A 13,385-nucleotide genomic window follows, 5' to 3' on the forward strand; every position below is an offset into this window, starting at 1 on the left:
CAATCTGGACCTACCCACACAAGGTCCTGAAATCACCTTCTTGGAAGGTTCTGGAAAGTTGAGTCAGGTAGCATAATCCGTTACTTTGTGTTTACTGTAGTAACAGAAAAACTTGCTTTGGTTCATGGTTAAGAGTTTGCCCTGTGGTCTGCCTGGCCCCATGCACTTAGGCAGAACAGCTCAGGGTTGGCACTGTATGGTAGAGGAAGGTTCTACCACAGAGTGGACAGGAAGGAGGGAGAGTGAGCAGAGAAAGTACTAGAGAGGGCCCAAGACAAGATATAGTCTACAAGGACTCACCCAAGTGACCGTTTCTCTGGTAGGCTCTGCCTTCTCAGGGTTTCAGAAGCCTGACCCCAGATAGAGACACTACCTCAGGCCAAGCAAGTATCCACCATATGAGCCAGTGGAGACATCTGGTATTCAAACTGTAACAAGTAGGGAGCTTTGGAGCCAAGGCTGAAATGGCCAGAGAGAGAAAGTGTGGTAGTTTCAAACCTTATCTACAACCTGTCGTATCTCCCTGCAGAAGGGTTTCTAAGTCCCCTGGGTGGACCATGAGGGCTCTCTGGTTTAACAGAATGTGACAGTATAGATAAGTTTCTGGAGGCTAAGTGACAAATGTCTACGCAGACACCGCCTGGCTGCTCCCCTGCTTCAGAGCTGTGACAACTCTGTGCTGGAGAACCACAGCAGCGGTTAGACTCCTCCAGGAAGACGTTCCCCCATGCAAACAGTGCTTTAGAAGTTACAGCGAGACTCTGGGAACAACTGCCACATTGGCTGCTGTCTGTGGGAGAATAGGTAAAAGATGACAAAAGGTTCCAGTACAAACCGGAACAGGACTCAGCTGTAAAAGAGAAAGGACTGGGCTGAAGGGTGGCAGTTGAGGGCACAAGAAACACTGCCAAGTGAAAACACAAGAGAGGCAGAGGGCGCCCGAGGCCCCGCCCCCAGCTGGGGAGCTCTGGCAGCTGATGGCTGGTGAGGAAGGGGGAGTCAGTATTCTCCAGGGATGCAGCCCATGGTGGGTCATCAATGTTCCAGTGGATGGCCCTGTACCCATGTACACATGCACAGCAGTCATTGGACTCCGGATTCTTTTTTTAAAGGACGTAAAGTTGGGAAGGAGAAGTAATGGTGGGAACTGGCAGGGGCTGGAGATTGTGGTGGGGGTGGATAGGATCAAAATACATTGTGTGTATGTAAAATTCTCAAAGAATAAATAATTTTTAAAAAAGGAACAGAACTGAAAAGAGTAAAAGCATTAAAGAGAACCAAAATATATACAGCACTACCTTATGTGGGACGTCCCTCATTAATGTCTGGTGTTGACATTGGCACAGCCATGTCAAGGACCCCAGTGCCACCGCCATGCCATCATGGCCTGGTCTCTCTCACTCTGTTTTCCATCCCCTGCTCAGAAGTGGCCTTTTGATGTCCATTGCATGATGTGATTTTTGTGGCATTCCTTGGCCGCATCGATCATCAAAGTACTCTTCTGCTGCAAAACCCTTTCACCATGGACATTGGCAAAGCCTTCCCCAGGCGGGGCTCAGGGACTTGGGAGAGCCTATCCGTGGTCCATATGCAGATGTTGACAGTAGTGTGCAAAAGTAGCAAGCAGCTTCCTCCTCCAGGATGACTGAACTGGAGACTGCTCCCCCAGGAGACCTCCCAGCTAACCCCTCCTCCTGTGCTGTACATAATAATGTGCTGAGTTTCAGGTGCTGCACAGTGGGTGCCCTCCGTTAGAGGGAGCACAACCCATCCTATCCCTGGTTTCCTAGATGTGTGTCTGTCCTTTCTCCATCCCCTTGCTGCCCCAATCAGGTTTCCAGGACCAAGCCATGCAGGACACAGCAACTTCACTTAGGCAAATCTTAACATTTGCACACCTTGACATGATAACACAAATTTCCAGAAGACACGTGAAACTTACAGGAAAAAAACATGGCAGAAGAGAGTCTCTAGGTGAGCTGTCGTTTCTGCTGCAGAGGAGGAGGGACTTCCCAGAGCGTACTCGCCTCATTATGATTTATATGTTGTAAATATACTATATATATATAATTCACAACTTCTATAATAGTTACGAATAATTAACAAACCCACCAATAACAGGAAAATGTTATCGCTAAATGAAAAAGTAAAACTATAAAGCGAGCTACAGCGTGATGTGTCTAGTTTGATCTCAAGAACATCATAGAGACAAAGGCTGTATTACAAAGGCTGGGCAGAAAGTTTGGGGTTTTTTTAAGGCACTGACAGAAGTGGGACTTTTTATTTGTATACTACATAGAATTCAGAACCTAGTTGCTACTTTAAAAGATAAATTTGCAGGGCAGTAGTGGCACACGCCTTTAATCACAGCAGTCGGGAGGCAGAGTCGATGGATCTCTGTGAGTTTGAGGCCAGCCTGATCTACAAAGTGAGTTTCAAGACAACTATGGCTACATAAAGAAACTCTGTCTCAAAAAACCAAGGGATTGGTGCTGTGGGATGTTCTGTATGTCCTGTGGGAGCCCTTCTTGGGTTCCTTGTGGCGTTACCCAGCAGGTCCGTATAGAGGATGATTAGGACCATGGGCCTGAGTGCAGGTGTTTGAGATGGTCTGCACTTGGCTGTGCTGGGGGATGGTCTGTATGTCAAGTTGTTCTGATTGGTCAATAAATAAAACCTGATCGGCCGTGGCTAGGCAGGAAGGATAGGCGGGACTAACAGAGAGGAGAAATAAAAGGCCCAGGAAGGCAGAAGGACTGGATGCAGCCGCCGCAATGACCAGAGAGGCTGCAGCCGCCGCCATGACAAGAAGCATGTGAAGGTGCAGGGAGCCACAAGCCACGTGGCAAGGTATAGATATATGGAATGGCAAGATATAGATTTATGGAAATGGATTAATTTAAGATAAAGGAACAGTTAGCAAGAAGCCTGCCACAGCCATACAGTTTGAAAGCAAAATAAGTCTCTGTGTTTACTTGGTTGGGTCTGAGTGGCTGTGGGACTGGCGGGTGGCAGAGATTTGTCCTGACTGTAGGCAAGGCAGGAAAACTCAAGCTACAGGGGACGACAATGAATTTTAGAGCTGGAGAGATGGTTCAGTGTGTTAAGAGTACTGGCTGCTCTTCCAGAGGACCCAGGTTTGAACCCCAGCATCTGCATGGCAGCTCACAACTGTCTATAACTCAAGTTCCAGAAAATCTGCTGATCTTCTGGCCTTCCTGGCACCAGGCATCTGCATGGCAGCTTTCTGCCTATAACTCAAGTTCCAGAAAATCTGCTGATCTTCTGGCCTTCCTGGCACCAGGCACTTGTGTGGTAGACAGACATACGTGCAGAAAAAAACACCCTCACAAATTAAGTAAATGTGTGTGTTTAAAGATAAATTTTATATAATTGCTACTGTGAGAAATGGTCTTTTTCTATCAAAAGTAGTTAACGCAACAGGGGCTTGTACACCCTGAACCTACCCCACTCGCCTTCACACCCATCCGCCAATCATATCAAGTTGGGAACTCAAATTCCCACCCTTGAGAAGAGACACAGTCACTGTCTGAATTAGGGAAAAGACAGCGGTCATCTTGGCCATGCATGCTCACTAGCCCAGATTGGATTCTGGTGCACCCCTTTTGCAAAAAGGAACTGTGGGCCAGAGAGAAGGCTCAGCAGTTAAGAGTACTTGCTCTTACACAGAACCCAGGTTTGATTCCTAGCATTCTTATGGCAGCTAAGAACTGTCTGTAACTCTAGTTCCAGAGAATCCAACACCCTCTTCTGGCCTCTGTTGGCACTGCATGCATGAGGCGCACAGACAATAAATGCAAACAAAACATCCATGTGCATAAAATAAAAATAAATTTTAAAAAATGGCTTTGCTGAGTTGTTTTCAATCTGTGTGTTCCTTCATGCAACACCAAGATTATTCTTTCCCAACAATTTGAGGTCTTGTCTTGGATTTCAAATCCATCTGGCAGAGCGTTCAGATGCCCTCCCTTGGGCTCCCAGCATCTTAGGTGACTTTTTGGATCAGTACTAATCCCAGAATGGAGAGTCTCTCAGCAATGCAGGGAGAGCCCAGAGAAATATCTCAGTGGCCAGGGAACCCTTGTGCACCAGACAGAGGTGGGAAACAGCAAGAACAGTAAAATACTCCTTGGTGGTTGGGCGTGCTGGAGGTTTGGGTAGGAGAGTGACGGAGATGTGTTCCTGACATGAAGTGACTATGGAACCCTGATCCACGTCTTCATATGTGTCCTTGGTGACTTCTGCTAAGCGTATTGATAAGAACACCTAACACAGGACACTACCCTACGAGGGAAGCATTGCAAACTGGGGTGCGAGAAGCTTCCTTCAGGTTGAGGCTCTCAGGGGTTAACTCTCATGAAACCAGGATGGGAAATAACTTAGGTAAAAAGAGCTCTAGGAAAATAGATTGCCCCAGACAGACGAGAACTAACTCCTCTGGAGGACCTAGAGACTTTCCAACCCTGTTCACCACACTGCTCCCTAGCCTGATGAGTACTGAACACTGTGAAAGAGACCACCATAAGGCCACCGGAGTATTAGAACAGGATTAGCTGTTTTTAACAAGTTGGATTTTAAATTCTAGCCAACACAGAGGATCACAGATCCATCTAACCTCAGCCCATGCCATGCTTAGGTGGGGCAAAAAAATAGCACCAAGGTCATTTTGGTCATCCCAGTTTCTCCATGTGCTTCCCATAGCAACAGCGCCACCTATGGGCACTGGGCACATCTTCCATTCAGTTCTTTTCGTTCAGGGGTTCCCTTCTGAAGCAACAGCTTGTATCCAGGAACCATGGGGAAGTCAAATGGGATCCAGATGGCACTGCCTGGCATTCGCAGTTACAATTTGTGGTAAGACATATGGATGCCTTTTGCTTGGGTCGCGTGATGGTTTGAATAAGAACTGTACCTCTAGGTACTTGAACACCTGGTCCCATTTGTTGGTGCTGTTTAGGGAGCTTTAGGAGGTGCAGACTTGCTGGAGGAAGTGTATCACTGTCGGGGGAGGGCTTGGTGAAAAGTACCAGGCTGGTATAGCTGACCTTGTGGGTGTGCAGTAGCCATTATGTGGTGCTTTGAGTAAGAATGTCCGCCGTCAGCTCATAGATTTGAAAGCTTAGTCATCAGGGAGTGGCAGTACTTGAGAAGGATTGGGTGTGGCCTTGTTGAAGGAAATGTGTCACTGCGGGTGGGCTCTGAGGTTTCAAAAGCTCAAGCCAGGCTGTGTGTGTCTCTCTCTTCCTGCTGCTTTTGGATCTGGATGGAGAGCTCTCAGCTCCTTCTGTCTGCCTGCATGCCACCATGCTCCCCGCCATGATGTTAATGGACTAAACCTCTGAAACTGTAAGCCAGCACCGATTAAATGCTTTCCTTTATAAGAGTTGCCGTGGTCTGGTGTCTTTTCACAGCAACAGAACACTAAGATACCTTACTGGAGGCCTATACTGCTGTGGTTGGAGGGATTGAAAGGGGAGAATATTTTCCCCCTTGTTCTCCAAGGACAGCCATGTCCCAGGGGACTGTGGGCCATCTCTAAAATGTCCTGTATGCTGTGGGTAGTCACTTGTTCTCTTGTTCAAGAAGGTCATCAAGGACCTACCTGGTGGACTCTAACCATGTCCAGTCTATAAAGAAGAGGGTCAACAGAGCGGAAAAATTCCCTCTGTGCCTTCAGGTGAAGCTGTGGCCAAGGAAGGCCTTGACCACATCTTCACATAGATGGAACAACCGGTAAAAGAAAAGCCGGAGGAGCCGGAGGCTCCCCCAAAGCCGGAGTCCTGAGGACCAGATCCTAAACTGGCCTTAACAGTTAAAAAAAAAAGTGATTAATTCTGGCCACCCGTGTGGTCATAACCACCCGGCAGGAAAGCGTACCGAAGGACTGCAATGGCTGGTGTGTATCCTGCACACTGCAGGGCTCACATCCCTCAAATATTAGACTGGCTCCATACGGGATGTTGCTTTGACAACTATTTCTCATGATCTCCTTCTTGATAAGGAAAATGCTGCCCAGATGTGGCTTCAGACCCTGGCTCCCTGCAGCAGCTGCCGACAGCCGGGCGAGACAGGCCGGCTCTTGTTTTAACCTTTTGAGAGTAAATGAGAGCTATGATTATTATTCTTTCCCTCTCCCTACCTACAGTCCATCTGGGAGGGAACTCAGGCTGATCCCTGCCACTCCAACAGCAATCAAAGGGCCTGAGAGCAGGTCCTGGGACCATCACTCTGGAGACCAGTCATGGGGGCCGCGGGGAGGTCAATGGAGAGGAACCGTGCAGGAGACGGGGGCCCCTGTAAGCCTGCAGAGACTTTGGACTTCAAAAATTATCCTGTGTTGTGGCTTCTCCTGGTGTGTTGCCGTCCCGTTCCCCCGTCCATGCCCCCCACCTCCCGACCCCCCGTCCCCGTCCCCCCGTCTCCCCGCAACCTGAAATGCTAATAACCCTTGGCTTCACTTCTCCCTCACATCTCCTTCCAGACCCCAGGCAAGGCCTGCCCTTCCTACCTACACCTGGCTGTGAGACAAACGAAACCACCAATGCACTTTGGTGCTTTTAATAGGCCACAGAAGGGTATTTTGACTGCCATGCCCGATACCGTCATTAACCTGGAAGAAGACAGATCCAGATCCATCGGCACTGTTAGCATTCAGGCATCCGCACTGGCCTGCTCTCAGGGTCCTAGCAGGACAGACACATCAGCAGCTGCCGCCAAGATGGGACACTGTGGCTACTACAGCCACTAAGTAGAGCGCTCTCCCTATGCGCATGCGCTATATCCCCTTCTAAAGGCAAGCCCTTCTCAAGCCGCACCTCCCCCAATAAACCTCCCACATGAGCCTGTTGCATGGTGTGACTTTGTGGTACCCCTTGACTCTAACCTGCTGAGGTTGCCTTCCCTCATTAAACTATTACAATCACTTCATTTCCATAGTGGCACTTAGGGTTACCTTTGGGAGGGGGGTAGACAGTTCAGAGTAAAGATTCCAAAGAAATGTAACTATTTTCTCTGGTGCCTAAAAGTCAAAACTATTCCTAGGTCTCTCGGCAGCTTCCTCCTTGTCATAGGTCAGAGATGCCAAAAGCGTTTTGTGAGCCCTGGTCTCTGACCTGCCTCCTTAGCAATGCCAGGGTCACTCACTCTTCAGAGCAGAGGCTAGAAGACAGCAGAGAGGCCGAACGAGAGGGGACTCCTGGTGACGAGAGCAGACTATGTGGCCAGGGTGAAAACCTAACATTCCAGTTGGACAGGTCGGCCGCTCAGTCAAAGGAGCACCCTAGGCAGGCAGAACTCAGGGCACACTTCAGCCCTCACTCATCCCAACAATAATTCATGGTTACCAGTCACAAAGTCAGCACGTGCTGGCTAAGTCTGAAGGAAAAGTGTGTGAGTGTGCGAGTGTATGTGTGAGTGTGTGTGTGTGTGTGTGTGTGTGTGTGTGTGTGTGTGTGTAAAATAAAGAGGGAATTATGAAAAGTTGTATGTTTGTTTTTGTTTTTTTTTTTTTTCCTATTAAAAGTGGTTAGCCTGACCAGGGCCCTTATTTTTTTAACTTCCCGCTTCACGCTTATTAGCCAATCATGTCAGGTTGTGACGGTGAACTCTCACCCGTGAGTTGGGACACAGTTACCACCTGTGTTAGGGGCAAAGCCAACAGAGAGGCTCTTGGCCACGCTACTAGCAGGGTGTGGGTCCTCTCACACCCCTTTTGTTGAGTTACTTTTTGTGGTGGTATTTGTATCTAAGAAATAAAGCTTGCCTGAAGATCAGAGGACAGTTAAACACAGAGGTCAGGTAGTGGTGGCACACACCTTTAACCCTAGCACTAGTGAGTTCAAAGACATCCTGGACTACACAAGAGTAATCCAGTTTAAAAGAGAAACAGAGCCAGGCAGTAGTGGCACACACCTTTAACCCTAGCCTGTGCTAGGGAGATCCAGATGGATCTCTGTGAGTTCAAGGCCACACTGGGCTACATAAGATTGATCCAGTCTAGGAGAGAAACAGAGCCAGGCAGTGGTGGCACACACCTTTAATCCCAGTATTTGGGAAGCACACACGCCATTAATCCCAGCACTAGGAAGGTTGAGATAGGAAGTGGAATGGCTGGGTGGAGAAAGGCACATAAGGCCTGAGGAGACAGGAACTGCAGCCCCTTTCGGCTGAGGACTCAGAGGCTTTCAGCCTGAGGATTGGTGGAGACAGGATCGGCTGAGGAGCTGGCGAGGTGAGAAGTGGCTGCGGCTTGTTTCCTCTGACCTTTCAGCATTTACCCCGATATCTGGCTCCGGGTTTTTATTATAAGACCATCTAGGATTTGTGCACCAACTTTTGCTTTTTGTCCCTTTGAGCCACACTGCCACTGTTCTTTTCCAACACTACTGTAAACGTAACAATTTGAAAAATAAAAACCCCCAGAAAGAGAAAAGAGATGTCCTAAATGTTACGAGTGGGCGTGTCTACGACTACAGGTAATTTCAGTTTTCTTTAACAACACATTGCAAATGGCAGCCTGGCTTCACAGACTCCTGAAGAAGCAGCCATCCTAGAAAACATTCTCCTCTTACCTGTTCCAGTTTCTCTCTTCCTCTCTCTCATTGCTTTTCAAATTTGTAATCCACCTGCCTCAGCCCCCCAAGTGCTGGGATTTACAGGCATTCGTTCCCATGCCTAGCTTCCAATCAAAATAATAGTAATAAAATAACAATAAACAAGTATTGCTTTTTTTTCTTTTTTTTTTTTTGGTTAACTGTTGCCTTGCTTGCTGACCTTGACCTTGATATCCTCCCTATGCTAATTCCCTGCTGGGTTCCACCCTCCTGAATGCTTAAGGGAAAGTCCTTGTCTGTGTATCCTGCATAATGGGCGTTAACAGTTTAGATGCAAGATTGTAAAACATCTTAGTGAACCCATTGTGCTGTAAGCCTGTATTTAAGACTTCCTCCCTACTTCAATAAATGACATTTGGCAAAAAATAAAAAAAAATTTTAAAAAAAAATCTCTGCCGGGCAGCGCAAAGCTGCACAGAGAAACCCTGTCTCGAAAAACAAAACAAAAAACAAACAAAACATCCAAATACTTGAATTTATGTTTTAAAAAAGATAAACTTAAGGGAGGATTGCTATAAATTTACTTAAATTATTTGCCTCTTTTTTTAAACAACGCAGTTAAGCAAGATCTCAAAGGCAGGTACATCATAAATTGCAGAAGACCAGCGGTCTGCAGACAGTGAGGAAGCGGGGACCTAAGTGTGCTACAGACAACAGCAGAGCTGCTGTGGCTTACACTGAGTACCCCAACACTGACAGAAGCTGGGGTCCCAGGAGCGCCAGGTGAAATGCAAAATGTACTGTACAGACTAAGACCACAGCAGCCTGGGGGTGTGTGTGTGAGGGCACTGTGGGCTACAGAGGCCCAGAGAGGGGAGGGGGGACACTGTGACCTATGGGGGACGGGATGCTGTGACCTATGGGGGACGCTGTGACCTATGGGGGGAATACTGTGACCTATGGGGGGAATACTGTGACCTATGGGGGGCACTGTGACCTATGGGGGGACACTGTGACCTATGGTGGGACTGCTGTAACCTATGGTGGGACTGCTGTGACCTATGGGGGGGGACGGGGACACTGTGACCTATGGGGGGACTGCTGTGACCTATGGGGGGACACTGTGACCTACGGGGGGATGCTGTAACCTATGGTGGGACTGCTGTGACCTATGGGGGGACACTGTGACCTACGGGGGGATGCTGTAACCTATGGTGGGACTGCTGTGACCTATGGGGGACTGCTGTGACCTATGGGGGGACACTGTGACCTACGGGGGATGCTGTAACCTATGGTGGGACTGCTGTGACCTATGGGGGACTGCTGTGACCTATGGGGGGACACTATGACCTACAGGGGGATGCTGTAACCTATGGTGGGACTGCTGTGACCTATGGGGGGACACTGTGACCTATGGGGGGACACTGTGACCTACGGGGGGGGGGTGCTGTAACCTATGGTGGGACTGCTGTGACCTATGGGGGGGGACGGGGACACTGTGACCAATGGTGGGACTGCTGTGACCTATGGGGGGACACTGTGACCTATGGGGGGACACTGTGACCTACGGGGGGACACTGTGACCTACGGGGGGACAGTGGGCAACAGAGTGGGGACACTGTGAGCTGCAAAGGCGCAGGGGTGGGGAGTCGGGAGTTGTATGGGCTCCAGGGGCTGAGGAACAGGGAATGGAGAGCATGGGGGGGCTGGGGTTGCTGGGCGGGCACTGTGTGAAGGTCAACAGCGGGGCAGGACAGGGGCCTCCACCGGCACTGACGGGCACAGTGGGCAGGTCTGACGCTGACCCCTTCGCTGCTGATGACCAGCTCTGAGTAGTGGCTCATCGGGGAACGGAGAAGAGGACAGATGGGCCCAGACAAGACTCCCACAGGAGCAGGAGAGCCGCCGAGCACTTCTGAGAGCACGGGTCACAGGATGGGAGGGAAGCCATAGGAAAGCCACACTGAGGCTGCTGAGGGGAACTGAACTGCTAGAAGGGCTTCTCCCGTCTTCTGGGCCCTCTATCTTCCAAGTGGTCCAAGACACAGGGTTGCGGGGGGCGGGGGGGGGGCCCATCAGTCACCAAGCCACAGCTCCAGGCTTTTACTCGTCCGCATCCCAACTGCATCTTTCTGTGCTTCAGCGGGCTCTCCCCAAAGCGGGGGAGTCTCACTCGGTCACACAACACCCACCTCCTGAGCAGTTGCGCCCTGCCGATTAAAGGTGCAGAAATGGAGATTAGTGGGCCAAATCAGCTCGAATCCCTGCCTTGGAGGAGCTCTAGTGCTCTAGAATGGACATTCCGTGCCTGGGGCTGGTGCAGGCGTCGCTAGTCACAACACACCCCACAGAGCCCCGAGGACAGTGACTACCTCTTCCTCGTTATCACAAACTCTGAACCACAGGCCAGAGGCTCCATCTAGGGAGTCACACCAACCTCCCTTGGGGCAAGGGGGAAAGAGCTGTTCATTCAGCCGTGTGACGGCTGCGCTCCTGCCCCACCCCATCAAATCCGCGGCAATAAACAGGGCTGGGAGGGAGAGTGAAGGAAACGGCCCTTGGGGCCATCCATCACCATGAGGGCAGCTGACAGCTTTCAGATCAGCCCTCAGTCCCCTAAGGAGAAGCAGTGCGAAGCTATGCGGGCCGTATCGCTGAGGGCCCAACCTCCCCAGGCTGAGCTGACCGCACACCTGCCGGGCAGGCTCACATGTGGGTGGTGGAGGCACCTGCAAGAATGCTGGGTGGCATCTAATGGCCCCGGGGAGAAGACTTGACTTCTCCGACCGAGCCAGCATGTGGCAAGAAGGTGAAGCCCATCTGGCGGGTTTTGGAGGTAGTGTGCGGTTATGAGCCTGAGGTTGGGGTAGCTATTAACCACAACCAGATCGCACCTGAGTAAAATGGCACAGAGAACTGGTAGGAATCCAAGAGAAGAAAGTGTCGCCGTTAGAACCTCATCCCCAGGGCTCTAGGAAAGCCCTGCATCAAAACCCTCACAGGTTAAGCGTCCTGAGAGGTGATGACAGCCCCAGTTTTCCTCACCCACTTCCCGCTGGCGCTCTGGTGCCAGCCCCTATTTTTACAACCTGAGTAATGCCTGGGCAAAGGACCAGCCAGGAACCGGCGACAGGGACAGGGCATGAGAGGTGACAGCACAAAGCGACGGAGCCCGCATCCTCCTCTGCCTCCAACAACAAACCCTCCAGAGCAGAATTCGGACCGGCAGCTCAGCCCTGCTCCAACTCGGACCTGAACTCTGCGCAGCCCCACCGCGTCACAGCCAGGCCCTGCGTGCTACCCAGGCTGGCCCTCACCTGTCTTCTGCACTGCCTCCCGCCACCTCCGGCGCTGATGGCCCCGCTGCCCCACCCCCACTTTGGCACATTGGACTACAAGAACCCCAAGCAGCCCTTTGTGTAACTGGAGTGTCTGGGCCCATGTCACTGTCTTGGCCATGACATCTCCTTGATTCGGTTTATTCCTTAAACTCAGCGTGGATGTCCCCTTCCTCAGATGGCTTCAATACTGGGCAACCTCAGTGCCCAGAGCCAACCCTCCCACGGTGCCCATCAACGTTAAGGGCTCCTGTCAGATGCCTCCCTGGCCTCTTCCAGGGTCGGGAGGTGGGGGGGGGGGATGGGAGGGGTTCTCAGAGCTGAGTAAGCTGCAGTACTTAGCACATGCTTAGGGCACTAGGAAGAGCACTGTGGCTAGAAAAACACCTGTCACACACAGTAACTCACCACAAACTGGAGAAATCACCAAAAGCCAATACATCAGTGACTTCTCACCAAAGTTTCGTTTCCTGACAAACAAATAGTGGGGAGACATTTCTCAATAATTAAGAGTGGAAAGTGAAGGCCACTCTTCGCTGTGTCCAGGTGTGGACTACTGGTGGGCTTTAGAAGGAGTAAGCCTTGGAGTGCTGGGTGAGCTCAAGGGCAAGGAGCATTCCCAGGCTCCTCTGGTCTTGGGGAACTGGAGGTCATTTCCCCTGGGGTAACCTCCAACCACTGAGATGAATTAACCAGGAGCTATCCCACCAGGCTGAGAACATGGCATGGGCCGAGGAACAGGGGGGACAAGGACCTTCCATTCACCCAGGTCATCTGGTAATTCCTAATGGAGGCAAAGAAGCAGTGATTTAAACAGACGTCTCCTAAGGCAGACCACACTTCCAGCTGGAGCCTTCCTGGCACCTTCCCTTCCATGGAAAGGACCCCGAACAGCCCCTCAATAGTCTTTCCTTCTTCCTTGCTAACAGAGCCCCGACTTTGGAGGAGGCAGTATCACTAATCATAAACCATTTCCCCCTCCTCCTGGGTATGCAGCAGACAACACTTACCAGCTTTCCTTGCAGAAAGCGCGCAAGTTCTGGGGCCGAACCCTGGCCAAGGGAATGCTAGAGGCAGTAGTTCACCCTGACCTTGGCCCATAAAACACTGCAACGTTCCTACCTCTACCGCTGATAGGTACAAATGAGTGTGGCTGCCTAGAGAACACGGGGCCCTAAGTCTCCTCCTTGGGGAGAGTCACCTCACCATCAGGAACAGCCAGTGTTGAACTTGTGTACAAAAAGTATATTCCTAAGCCAGGCAGTGATGGTGCGCGCCTTAGTTCCAGCACTCAGGAGGCAGGGGCAGAAGGATCTCTGTGAGTTCAAGGCCAGTCTGGTCTACAGAGTGACTTGCAGGTTAGGCAGGGCTACACAGAGAAAGCCTGTCTCAAAAAAACAGAAGAAAAAGTATATTCCTATCACTCTGGAGCCATGACAGTTACCTGATTTGTGTTAACATGAACTTTCTTCAG

General features: G+C 50.5%; 1 protein-coding gene across 6 annotated transcripts in view; it reads right to left on the reverse strand.

The window, feature by feature from the left end:
- Positions 1-13,385, reverse strand: part of Pxylp1 (2-phosphoxylose phosphatase 1) — a 65,448-nt gene that overhangs the window by 43,497 nt on the left and 8,566 nt on the right. The window lies entirely within an intron of this gene.

Source organism: Peromyscus leucopus, chromosome 7, assembly GCF_004664715.2.
Source record: "Peromyscus leucopus breed LL Stock chromosome 7, UCI_PerLeu_2.1, whole genome shotgun sequence".
Lineage (NCBI taxonomy): Eukaryota > Metazoa > Chordata > Mammalia > Rodentia > Cricetidae > Peromyscus > Peromyscus leucopus.